This window comes from Pteropus alecto, unplaced genomic scaffold (assembly GCF_000325575.1).
Source record: "Pteropus alecto unplaced genomic scaffold, ASM32557v1 scaffold195, whole genome shotgun sequence".
Taxonomy (NCBI): Eukaryota; Metazoa; Chordata; class Mammalia; order Chiroptera; family Pteropodidae; genus Pteropus; species Pteropus alecto.
The window spans coordinates 8,092,519-8,106,799 of record NW_006438073.1 but is presented as its reverse complement, the minus strand read 5'-3'; the positions used below and the strand labels follow the sequence as shown (position 1 = coordinate 8,106,799).

The window sequence follows — 14,281 nt, the reverse complement described above, 5'->3', positions numbered from 1 at the left end:
TCTCTGCTACGTGACTTCAGTGCATGCTTGCATCCATAACCACGTGGAAATAACTAATTAAACCACCAACAGACATTTTCAACAGGAAGATGGAGGGGTGTCTTTATCTACTCAGGCTGTCTAACAAAATACCACAGACTAGGCAGCTCAAACAGCAGAATTTTGTTTCTCACAGTTCTGGTGGTCGGAAGTCCAAAATCAAGAATTTAGCTGGCTTAGTTTCTGATGAGGCCCCTATCCACAGCTTGCACCCAGCTGCCTCCTCTATAAGTTCTCACAGGCCTGTCACAATGACCAAGCTCAGGGATGGGGAGAAGAGAGAGGAGGAGGAATGGAGGAGGGTGGGGAGAGAGAGAGAGAGAGAGAGAGAGAGAGAGAGAGAGAGAGAGAGAGAGAGAGAATTGTCAGTAGCACTTCTTATAAGGACACTAATGCTTTTGCTGTGCCCTCATTAACCCTAATACTTCCTGAGAGACCCCATCTCCAAATACAGGGTAGGTCTCCAACATACAAATGTTGGGGGACACACAAACATTCGGTTCGTAACAAGGGGAGAGAGGAAAGAATCTGTGAACTTGAAGACAGAACACTAGAAATTGCCTAATCTGAGCAACAGAGAACAAATAGACTAAAAAAATTAAATAACTTCAGGAACCTGTGGAAGGGACTATGCAAGATACACATTCACGTCATCAAAATTCCAGAGCGAAGAGAAAGTGGGAGGGGCGAAAAGGACTTTAAAAATCTGGCTGAAACTTTTCAAATGTGGTGAAAGATGTTAGATTACAGATTCAAGAAACTAAGTGAAGCGTAAACAGGATGACAGAAATCTAAACTGAGACTCAGTCCAACATTTAAAAACAATAGACAAGTCTGCGGCCATGCCACCCTGAACGTACCTGATGTCCTCTGATCTCCGAAGTTCGGCAGGGTCGGGCCTGGTTAGTCCTTGGATGGGAGACCACCTAGGAAGACCAGGTGCTGCAGGCATTAAAAAAAAAACAAAACTATATACGAATAAAAATATCTTGAAATCAGTGCGGGAGAAACAACGGCTTACCTACAGGAAAAATCAAATCAAGTGACAGGGAATTTCTCACCCCAAACCTTAAAGGCCAGAAGAAAGTAGCACATTTTTCAAATTCTGAAAGAAAAGAACTATCAATTCAGAACTTTCCATCCAGTGAAAATACCCTTAAGGAATGAAGAGGAAATCGAGACATTCTCAAATAAATGAAGGAATTTATTTATTTATTTATTATTATTGTCGTTGTTGTTGTTTTATTGTATTTGGTCAGAAGACCATACATAAAAGGATGGCTGAAGAAAGTTCTCTAAATCAAAAAGAAAAAACTGATAAAAATACTTAGAGCATCATGAAGGAAAAAGAACACACTAAACCAAAATAAGGGGATATGTATTACGTAACGAGGAAGTGTGGATGCACCGGAAATACTTAGTATCCCCCAACACGCATGCGCTAGACGACAGCCCTGCAAAATGTGTAAAGCAAAAGCTGAACTGAAAAATTGGAAAAGAGACAAATTCACAATTGAACACCACCTCGTGATAAAAACTCCCAGAAAAATAAAAGAAGAGGGGACTTCTCCAACTCGATAAAAAAAAGTTGCCAAACACTTACGGGTAATATTATACTCAATAATAAAACACTGAATATCCTTTTCCCCTAAGATCTTGGACAAGGCACAGATATTCACTATTACTACCTTCATTTAATAGGGAAGTGGAAGTTCTAGCCAGTGCAATAAAGTAGAGAAAGAAGTAAATAAAACATTCCACTTTCAGATGGTTATCCAGGTAGAATAATGGCAATAAGTCTACAAAAATACTCCTAGAACTAATATAGAGTTCAGCAAGTTTGTGGAATATAAGATAAACATTCAAAATTCAATTTAATATAATTTCTATATATTAGCAGTGGGTATATGACACAAATTAAAAATACAATACCACCTATTATCATTTACCAAATAAAGCATTTGGGTGTAAGTCTAATAAATATACGGGATTTGTATGCTGAAAACTACACGAGACTAATAAAAGAAACCAAAGCTCTAACAAACGCACCCATTGATTGGAATAGCCAATATTCACAAGATGCTCATTTTTCTGAAGTTGTTATATGGTTTTATCACATTCCTATCAAAATATATAACGAGATATTATGTAGTTACGGGCAAGAGAAATTTAAAATTTATATGAGAAGTTAAATTAGAATAATCTTTGGGATACAGTTTAAACAATACTAAAAGAAAAATTTACAATATTAAATGCATAATTAATGTTTTAAATAAAAAATCTAAGCTAAAACTATTTCTAAATAAAGAGGTGGAGTTTCTTTATCAAATTTTAAGACTTATTAAAGAGTTACTATAATCAAGATTCCACGATCTTGATGAAGGGATAAACAGATCAATGGAACAGAATAAAGAATTCTAAAATAGAACCACATAAATATGTCTCTCTGATTTTTGCAAAGGCGCAAAGTCATTTCAATGGAGGAAAGACAGACTTTCAATAAATGATGATAGATATTTATGAATACAACAGAACAAAACAAAACAAACTTCAACCTAAATCTCGTACTTCATACAAAATGTTGACTCAAAAATAGATTGTGAATTCCATTGCAACCATCTAACTAGAAAATGGACAAAGGACACAACCGAGTATATATGGAAGGCAAATAAGCACATTAAAAAGTTCAATGTCATTATCCATTAATTAAAACCACAAAGATGTCACTGCGCATGACTACATGAAACGTAATGACAACAACAAAAGACAGTGGCCCTGGCTGGGAATCAGATTTTCTGTTTTTTTTTTTAAATTTTATTTTTATTTTATTGATATTATAACGGAAGGATGTTGCAGGAAACGGCGTTATTTGAGGAGCTGCTGTACATGAATGTCCAGCTTTGTGCACAGTAGCCCCAAATTGGGATGCCCCGGTCCTCCCCCGACTGGTGAGCGGTCAAACAAACGGATACATCGACCCTGAGAAGTATGCCAGATGAAAAAGCAAATCTGCGAAGCTGACACGCTGCGTGGTTCCACTACCACTTCTTAAATGACGGAATTATACAAACCGGAAAGGTTTGTGTCTGCCAGGGTTAAGGAGGAGACGGGAGGGCGAAGGGAGCCCGATGCAGCTCCAGGAGGGTGACGGTGACACAGTCGAGGTGTGTTCTCTGACTGTGAGACTGTCCAGGGCGACATGAGATGTCACCGTTGGAAGACACTGGGGAAAGCGTGCATGGGATCACTGCGTTATTTCCTACGACTGAATGCAAATCTATAATTAAATCTAAATTAAAAGTTTAATTAAAAATAAAATAAGTGAACATGGATCATGCTTGGACTTCTGACCAAGACGAGTGACGGGGACCAGATTTATCCTCCCTCCCCCGCGCCCCGCCACCCAGCCCACCTCTCACAGCTAAAATATATCAGGCAAAGGCTGGCAAGACCTGGCTATCAGACAAGAGGGGAGGGAGGGAGGCAGGCGGAGGAAGCCAGCCCTGCGGTCGCCCAACTTATCGCCCAACGTGAGCCACAGGGCAGCGAGGGGTGCCCAAGAGCTCAGAAGGAGGCCCGCAGAGCCCCTGATTGTGCAGAGAGGGACGAGAGTCTCGGGAAAGCAGAGGAGATCCAATTCACGAGACGGGGTCCCAGGGGAGAGGAAGCCACACGGTGTCCAGCACGAGGCCCGGGGAGCATCCAGCTGAATCCCCGGCAGCACACACACCCAGAGGACACCCTGACCAGGGAAAGTTTTTTTAAGGGTGAGCACTGGTCCGGCTGAGAACGGCGACTCCCTTCATAAGCCAGGTTGGAAAACCGTGCGTCGCTGAGCACCCCACAGATACAAGGAAGGGCCCGCGCTGTCCTTAGGGGAAGGTGTCGCCAGATGGGGCACCGCTGGGATGGGACCTGAAAAGTCTCAAAGACCCCAAGTCAAACTGTTGCCCAGCAACTGAACTGCTTCCAGAATGAAGTTTGAGAATATTTATAGTAGTAAAAAAATTAAGCGCACAAGTCAAAGTTCGCAAACTCTGGTAGTCATTAAAAACCTACTGCATGTGCAATAGAAGGAGGAAATAACTCATAAAAATCAGGAGTTAAATCAATCAGTCGATTAAAATGAAACCAACACAAATATAGATGTGAGAATTAGTAGAAATTATAGTAAAACAGTTATTTTAACTTTATTTCCATATGTTAAAAAAGTCAAGTGAAAACATAGAAGACATAAAAAGACGCTAATCAAACTTCAAGAGGTAAAATTTTAAATGTATGACATATAAGATTTCCTGGATAGAATTAAAAGTCGACTCAACTTTGCAAAAGAAAGACTAGTGAACGCGAAGACTTAGAAAGAGATGCTCTCCAAAATAAAACACAGGGACAAAAATGAATTTGCAAAAGGAACAAAGCAGGTGTCAGCTGTAGGACGATGTTGATCAGGCCCATGGATGGATCGAGTCTGCAAAGCAATAACGGGAGCAGAAAATGTATTGGAAATCTTTTCATCTTTAAGTTTTCAAATTCAAATTTTTCAATTTAATTTTTTGACTTTTTTTTTTTTTTTTCAGATTTACTGACAACTATAAATCAACAGTTCCAAGAGGCTGGAAAAGAAAAAAGAAAAAAGAGACTTACAAAAAAGTACGTCAACGAACGTGACAGTTAAGTTGCTCAAAAGCAGCCAGGTCGACCTGGCAGATGACACCTTATGTTTTTGTGTATTACTTGATTCTGCCACCAGCATGTAAGATGCAAATTATCTATTGCTGCTTAGAAAATTGCCCCAGAGCTGCAACCTTGGACGACAACATTTATGTCACAGTTATTGTGGGTCAGGAGTCTGGTCGCAGCTCAGCTGGAGCTTCTGGCTCCGGGTGTCTCACAGGTTACAGCAGAGTCACTGGCCAGGGCGGCAGCCACCTCAAGCTCAGCCGGGGAGTCGATCCCCCACACGCACTCACTGCCTTTGCTGGGACATTCGTTTCTTCCCATGTGGCCTTTTCTCTGGCCGCCGACAGCATGGCAGGTGGTTTCTCGCCGAACCAGTGAGGCCACGAGTGAGAAAGGACACCCAACGTAGATGCCACAGTCTCCTGTACATAACCTTGGGAGTGACATGGCTCCACGTTCACCAGTTCCTGTTTGCTTGAAAAGGGTCATCGGTTCCATCCCATGCTAACGGAGGAGGACCGCACAGAACAGAGCACGGCAGGCAGGTGTCGGCGGGGACCAGGGTTGGGCTGCCTGTCGCAGCCAGCTCCACGGGGCGGAGCCTCTGTCTTGTTCCCACATGGCGGCTGGCACGAAGCAGGCACCAAAGTATCTATAGGATGGCTGAATGAACAGAGGCTCTGAGAGTCTGATCTCTGAAAAATTTACGGTAAAGTTACGTGTACTAAAACGACAATTTTGACATTACGATTCAAACGCCATCTCCAGTAATAATCAATAACTTGGAACGATTAGTGCTTCACGTCTCTAGAGTAGCCTTTGTTTTCAGAAACCAAGGATATAACTCCAGCTGAATTAACGAGTGGATGTGCCAGATTCTGTTTATTTCCCCTTTTTAAATAATGCAATGAAATAGGTTTTGTTCTTTAAATCATTACATGGTGGCTTGTGCTTTTTATGAAGAAAGAAAGAACAGGAAAATTCCTTTCACAGTCTTGGAATGGGAGATTTAACTTGCTTAATTCTTCCTGCATTTTATAAACTGCCTGTATTTATGTAGTAATGAAAAAATATAAATCCACCCATATTTCATTCAGGGAAAATAAACGAAGCCTGGTCCGGGGAGCCTTGTCTTCAATCATGAAATGTGCGCCATTTGGCTGCTGTGAATTAGCCATTTGTCTCACTAATGCAAATCCTCAGAACGCTGAGGGCCTAGCATGAAAATCCACGGAGCTGGGTGCCTGCCCTCCAGGGGCCCGGGCTCGAGTTAGGTGTTGAGATTAACAGACCCCAGTGTGTCGGTCCCAGATCATGCTTATCGGGCAAGTCCCAGCTGACATGATCCTCTTTACCTCAAAACCCCTCATGAATGCATCTCTTGGAAACGGTGCATGTTTTCAGCCGTAGGACACTGAATAAAGGGCAATAAGCTTTCACTGCCCTGTGATTTATCATCGGATTCTGTTCGTGGTGTTGTTGAGTGAGACACTCGTCAGGGTTTCAGAGGCCCGTGTGGTTCTCAGCCCGTTTTCTGCACCCATCTCTAGGCTTTCTCGCACTGGGTGCTGTTGTCTAAAACAGGAGAAAGGAAATCGATACCTGAATATTCCGACATGCGAACGATTAATCACTCTTTGCGATCATTCCTATCATAAATGTGGCCATTTTGATTAAATGGGTCGACCTATGATTATTGCAAAGTATTCATCAAAGCAGGTCAATCTCGCATGAACGCCACTGATGGTAGAGGCAGCCCAGCTGAGGGGAGAGATGTATCATGGATCCTCTCAGCTGCGCATTACTCATGCTGTTCTACTCCCCTAATCTTGCAGGTCTTTAAAAACATCGCACGCTCACCAGCTATCGTGCATTGTTTGGATCAGGTTAACCAGATTTGCTCTCTGCCTTCATCACTTACCTGATGCAGATAGCGGATGGTGACATCACACTCTATTTTTAATCATGTTTCTCCAAAGGAATTTAATATTTTTCATGTATTCCTTACATTTCAAAACGATGCCGTTATTTAAAATATCACCTGACTTAAAAAATAGAGTAGATCGGTGTTTAAGGAAAGTCACTTAAGGATTATAAATATGATTACACAGAATGGGAAATATATATATATTTGTTTTTAAGAGAATTTTTATGAGTCATTTAAGCCAAAACTGATGACAATTGCCTGAAGCAAGATCTCAAATGCCCCCTGATTTTCTTTGTTAATTTTGATACTATAGAACTAAAGAAAGATCTTTAGTTTCACCTCATAAGAAACACTAAAATTCTAATACAGTCAATATTTATATTAAAAAACAAAAACCAGAGAATGAAAACAAAATTATAGAAGAACACATATCTGACTCTGAAATCACTTTCCAAACCTGAATCAGTAAGAAATACAAAAGAGGAAAACAAACAGTATATGTAAATTTGAATTTGAAGATGTTAAGATAATAGCAAACTTATTTTTTAAATGCAAATAAGAAAAATAATTACAACAAATGTAACTGAGAAGGAACGATAAATTATTGTAGAAAGAGTCCATACAGGTAGACAATATAAATACTAAAATTTAATGGAAAGGTCATTAAAATATGACTATTAGAGAAGAATCAGACGACTAATAGAACTATAAAAATTGTTCAGCTTAATAATCAAAGAAAGTCAAATTAAAACAAAAATATAACTTTTTTGCTTGAGAGATTACTGACATTTTTTTGAGTGTCAATATTCAGTTGTGGAAAGGTTGGAATAAAATGAGCTCTCTCGCATACTTTTTGAAAAATTGGATGTTTTGGAGGATGGTAATCCAACACCCCCCTCTCGCTTCTCTCCTTAAAATATTCATTACCTCTTACAAAGTAATCCAAGGAAAGCTTGATGTAAGCAAAAATTTCGATAAAGGATGTTCATCCAACATTATACATAATACTAAAACCTTGGAAAGAGTAAAATACCCACGGACAGCCAAATTATCAAATTATCAAATGTTCACTTCATAGCAAAATTATCAAATTATAAAATATTATAAATATTTAAGTTATGTTTCCAAAGATTAGTTTCATATAAAACTTATGATTTATTAAAAAGAACATAGTAATGATATCTATATATATGCAGATCGTTCTAGGTTCGGTGTGTGCATATATACATATATAACTAAGTGTGTATATAAATAAAAACAATAATAAATAATATTTATATTATCATATGGAATATAAACATGTTAAACGTACAATAATATATTATATATTTATTAATAATAAATAGTATATAAAAAAACACATATAGTGGAGAGAATGAACTAGATGTTAACCGCTATTACTATATTTGAGAATTATATTACATTTTATTTGGTTATCTATTTTTTAAGTCATACCATTTATAGTTTTGTGTTGAGAGATTAAAGAATAAGATGTAAATTAGAAAAATCAAGTTTGCCTTACAACAACATCGTTCTCCTATATTTCCTTCAATGTCCCATTTTATGTATGTTTGTGCGGCTCCCTGTGACACCTGGGCCAAGCGGTTCCTTAACAACTGTGTCCGGGAGTTGAACCTCGCACCTGCCTGACCACGTGACAAGACAAAAGACACGGAACGGAGTCTTTGCAAACGGCGCCGGGCATGGAGCTGGGGCGTTCGTGGCACCAGCTCTTCTTTGAACTTCATGTTTTTGTTATGACGTTACACACTCAAAGGCAACTCGCCAACATGCACCCACACACGCAAATGTTTTTCGGTGGCAGAAAACCAATTTCTTTTTCAAATTATAAGCTACTCTCTATATTCTTAGCACCTGTCTATTGGAACGTTCCCTGTGAAACGGAGCCTTTAGAATGACAGATTGGGATCAGGGTGCGCCTCACCTGTAAGAAACTTCACAGAATGAGCCCCAGGACTTAAGCTGCACTCAAAAGGGTTGAGTAAAAACAAAAGCAGAGCTGATTTTCCTGAATAAATTCCAGGTGTCCACGCAGCTCCGCACATCGCGTTTACAAATTGATCCCTGGGCGTCTGTTTCCTGGGGACAGAAAGCATCGTTTTAAAAGGGACCCATAACTGCTGTGGACGTCGTGAGCGTTTTGCAACAGAATTGGGTCCTTCCCGTTAAATATGAACTGTCCACCCTTTGAGTGAATGGCAGGGGGCGAAGTCACTCAGAACTTTTTTTCTGGATTAGCAAATGTGATTGGATTGTTTCAAGGAGTTCAAAATCTAGGAAAATAGACAAGGGTATCGAAAATATTTGTATATCTAAATAGACAAATATATCTAAATAGACAAATATATCTAAATTTAAAACTCCTTTCTTCTGGCTAGGTATTTATGTCCTTATGACTAGAATGAAACAAATTGACACGTTGGGCCGGAGTTATCCATAAAAGACAGTCACTGTGCTGGCCACCCGTGTGTCCTGTCATCCTGCGTGTTTTTGAATGCCCCCAGAGTAGCAGTGATGCTTGACCAGCATTTACTGCATGGAGGCACAGGCTCAGGTGTCCGTGGAAGGATGGAGGAAAGTTGTAAAACATTCTATGCCTCTAGGAGTTTATGATCTTATTGAAATAACAGCAAAAAGTAAAATAACTTTGTGAGTTTTACTTTATTTTCTCTTCCAACTTGTTTTTACCAAGCAGGGCATCATGGGATGCTGCGTTATTTAATGTTGCACCTGGAAAGAAGTAATTATTTGTAATTTTCTTATTTCATGACAGATGTATTAATCTTACCAAGTTACTAAAGTAAACATTTTGAGACATTAAGAAGCTGCCGTTCATACGCAATTAATACTGCTCGTGTAACTAATAACTTAAACTTATATTCTCAACTAAAGAAATTTCCCCATGGAAACATTTATTGGAAATATAAACATTTCTACATATCTTAATAGAACATAGGTCTAATAAATCAAAGTATTTTAAATATTTTAAACTGCAGAAACCAGCTAAAAGCCACAAAAACTGTTAAAATGATCGCACAGATAAATAGTAAATTTATCCTAAAACAAGTTATGAAGAATATTAATCTCATGAGATTATATTATTACGTGTTCTTTTTCCTAGGATAATTTCCATGGTATCTTAGGGTTTTAGTGCATTTACTATGCCCAAAAGAAATTGAAAAAAAATTTTTGTCATGCCAGCCATGGTTGTAAGATGTGGATTATCAAGTGAACATTTTGGGAAGGAAAAGAGGATCCATCTGTGCAGCCAGAACACAAGCGTTCACAGCAGAGTTCACTCATCATGTCAGAGAATCTCTCATGACCTTGGGCTTTTCCCCACAGAATTAGATTTTGAATGACTTCGTGCTTTTCTCAAAGCTACAGCGTTCTACAGTTTTGTATCAGATGACCTTATTCATGCGCATTACAATTCTAATAGCGGACCTAATCTGTTCCAGCACTTAGCTTTTTTTATAACAACTTACCCTGTGTTTTCATCACCTGGCATCATTCCATGACATGGCATCATTTTATGATGTGGTATCACTCCATCACGTGGTATCACTCCATCACGTGGTATCAGTCCATCATGTGGCTTCAGTCCATCATGTGGCATCGTTTTATGATGTGGTATCACTCCATCACGTGGCTTCAGTCCATCACGTGGCTCCATTCCATCACCTGGCATCACTCTATCACACAGTATCGTTTCATCATGTGGTATCACGTAGAGACACATCTTTCCATTGTTACTAACATGTGACCTTTGTCTTTTTTCTGAGACTTCCAAAGCTTGCTCTGTTAGCTTGTACACGTAGTGGAAACAAGCGAACATCTGTCTTAGGAGAAGATACGTAACTGTTAGGAAAATAAGTACATACAATTACATTCTTGTACTTTTAAATTCAGTACTGACTTAAGATTAGGTGCTACACTCACCTTCTAAATGTTCTGTTTATCTTTTCATTAACTTTGTCTTTTCTCTTCTGAGTCTAACTACAAACCCATGGCTTGATCGGTTTCAGCGGCCCCATTCCCTGCGACATAATCATAAATGTTCTGAAGATCAAGTTATCCTAACTTTGGCAGTAGAAGTCCCTTCTCTCGGCTAATCGTTTTCGTCTTTCTTTCGATGTTGTTTCCAACATCCATGAAACTGTTCTTGTTTCTGGATGTGACGGACCTTCAGAACCATCCTCCCGTCTTCCCGCGGGAGACACAGAGCCAGTTGTGCTTAGAAGAGCCTGGGACCTGCGCGAACAGGTGGAGGGCAGCCGCGCTCTTGTCGCTTTTCTAGTGATCGGACTAGAAAATGATCTCGATTTGCGCAGTTTCGCTGTTGTTCTCATTACTTTTAAGAAGAGAAGAATTTCTGCAATATCCCCACGTGGCTGTTCCCGCTGATATCACCCCTGTGTGTGATTTCACCCTCTCTGTATATGTAATTAACTCGGGAACTCAAACACTTTTCCCACCGGAAATAATCCCTTTTTTTCCTTGTAGCTAAGAAGAAGCCGAAGGCAGATTTCACAGCTAGTCGTGCGTCTTTGCCTCCGCCATCGCCACCGCCGCGAGCAAGCGCTGGCTCCCCCATCTCGGCGCCGTTCCTCAAAATGGGATTCCTACCTCTGGGGGCCTTGTAAGCACGTCTCCTGGACTAGCTGACGCATCTGTTCTCTCTCCTCTAGCTCATCGAAATCCATCACCTCCCCATGACATGGCGGAGAGGGGCTAGGATGATCGCAGAGACGGGCAGACGAGGAGGATGCTTTACCTCCGCTGTCTCGGTTCGAGCCCCCGTCCTTGTCAAGCGCCGCCTCGTAAGTCCTGGACGGATGAATTGGCAGCAGCCAACTCTGCCCCTCGGGCTGCAGCCCAGAGACGCGTTTGATTTGTGTATTCGCTGAAACTAAATAACAGGCAGGATCTTTTCTCTACCCTGTGAATAGACACAGAGAAATCTGCGAACTTACAGAAAGAGAAAAATCTACCCCATTAACGAACTCGCTTTATCCTCACGCCTCCCTCCCTACTTCTGCAGCCTCGGAGCTGCTATTTGGAAGGGCAAATAGATTATCATCTGGGAAGCTTTCCAGACCGCCTACAAAAAAGAAAAGAAAGAAGGGAAAGATAACAGGACATACTGGGCTGACCCTCTAACAAGCAAACCTGCTTTCCCTCCCGTTAACCAGAGTCTGTGGCGAGGGCGGATCAAGCAGTATTTTCTAGGATTCTCACAGAGGCTTAGGTTTCTAGTCCATGCATTTTCTTGGATCTAATCACTCATCAGGTCCCACCACCGGCTGTATGTACATATGGCCGAAGATCCAACCAGTTCAGTGCAATGACAGGGAGGGACCGTGACAAATGGGAGGTCTCCCCAGATGTATGCATTTCTGCTTCCAGGACAGCGGTTATTCGCTCAAAGTGAGAGCGCATGGCCATCTCCACTCTCCATGCTCCACAGTGGCTAGTGACACATCCCATGGACTGTCCCCATTCCTAACCGCAATACATAACTGTACAAGCGGCTGCTTCAAAAGTCGTTTGAAGACCTCCACGAGCAAAATCCTTGCGAACTCCCGCCATGAATACCACGGTGCCTCTTCTTCTTCAGTTTGCTCTGTACCAGACGTGGGAGAAGCAACCGACAGGCATGACCTCGCTCGAATTTCACCAAATGTCCGTAGAGATGGGGCTGCTATCTCTGATGAGGGACTGAGATTTAGCGATATGAAGTCACTGGCTCAACATCACCGAGCTGAGATATGGGAAAATCGAGATCTGACACTAAGACGGCAGACTCGAAAATACTTATTTTTCATACTAAAATATCAGTGTTGAAATAATACTAACGACGAGAGGGCGCAGAAGCATGGAGCTATAGAATGAAAAGCCAGGACGAAGCAAAGGCTCGACCATGAACTAATGAGAGATGAGGAATAAGGAAAACGAATCGCGATATGCAAATCAGATGATCAAAACCGGAAAGAGTTCATGAACCAAAGTGTCATAGGAGTAAATTCTGAGCTGAATTCGAAGGGGTAAAAAAACGCGCACAAAAGAAACCCTCCTGTCTTTTTTCCGTGCGCTCCCTGTTTTACAAGCGCGGTGGTTGTCGAAGACAGAATCCCATAGAGATGTGGACGGACGGAGGTGCTTTGCAAGCGTTGGGGGGGATGAGGCTGTTTTTTGTCAGATACAAATGGCTTTTCACCTGGCTTTCTATAACTGACATTCCTCAGGACAAAAAGCAGAAGCAGAAGAAATAGGCTGTTACCTGAATTGGGTATACAGCCCATTACCTGCATTTTTTTTACTGAACGTGGGGAAGAGTTTGGGGTGACCTGAAGACCGCTTATTTTGTGTGTCTGAAAATAAGATGGGCTCTCTGTGGAGCCGCGGAAGCGTGGGAATCACAGCTGCCCTAACAGTTGTGCCAAACCCAAAGGGCCAGAACAACACAGGATGCCAACTGAAACGTGGCCCGCGAGCTTGGGAAGTAGTTATTATGGGATATGAACCCTATACTTTGAAAGTGTGACCGTTTTTATGTTTCCTGTCTCTTCTTTGCCGTTTTGCCTTTATTCTCTGTCTTGCAGTTTATTAAAGATCTTTTGGAAAATTCTAGCCTGTCTCATCTATTCTAAAGGGAACTATTCAAGAGGGTGTCTGCCTATATTTAGGAAAGATATTTTTGTTTTAAGCAACTGGAGTACTGGATTTCTTTGGTAAAGGAAATCATATTTTCCATACTACAATGCAATGCATGTTTTTTGCAAACAAAAAAGTTATATATATATATATCTCCACACACACATATATATGTATACGCGTATAAATCATTCCATTCAAGAAGAAAATTTATTAATACTGTGATATATACATATTCTTCCAGGATCCTGTGGGTATGTGTATACTTGTTTATATAAATAGATGAGTAGATGGATATACTGAATCGTATTGCACAAATTTGTGACCATTTTTTCATGAGTATATTTTATAAAATTATTTTCAGTGACTGCAGAGAGGTTAATTCTACAAATAGAATCCACTCTGTTTAGCTTACTCATCATCTTTTCAAAACCTAACATTCTAAATAACATCATAAGGAACACAGATATATTTCCACATATTTTTTTAATATTCTAAATTATTATTAAAATTTTCCTCCGACCAACCTAGGATTCTCATTATTATGATAGCAAATTAAGTGGCAAATTAAGTTGTCTCATTACATGCCTTGTTTAGTGCAGGGATTAACGCATCTATTAACATAGTAAGAGTTAAAGAAAATCGTGAGAGACTGTTGAAAAGTGTGGTAACTGTTAACAGTTACCAACTGTTCTTAATGCATTTAGCTTCATTCGTATGGAAAAACGGTAGCTGTGTCAGCACTTGCCGATGTGAAATTTTGCCAACAGAAACGATGTTTTTTGCCTGGAGACGGGTGATTGGTACCCACCATGGGTCAGAAAGGATTTCTCCCTGTGCTTTATTTTTTGATGGTTAGCTTCATCATGGGGGTTTTCTGCCTTCCTCTGGAACAGCTGGCACCAGCTACTGTCACATGCGGAACGCCTGACTCAATGGATCATTAGTTTTTGTGCA

The 14,281-nt window shown here is 40.5% G+C and overlaps 1 pseudogene; it reads left to right on the top strand.

Annotated features, from left to right (window-relative positions):
* The first annotated feature begins 871 nt into the window (after positions 1-871).
* On the top strand, positions 872-990 carry LOC112482324 (annotated as a pseudogene).
* Positions 991-14,281: the final 13,291 nt, after the last annotated feature.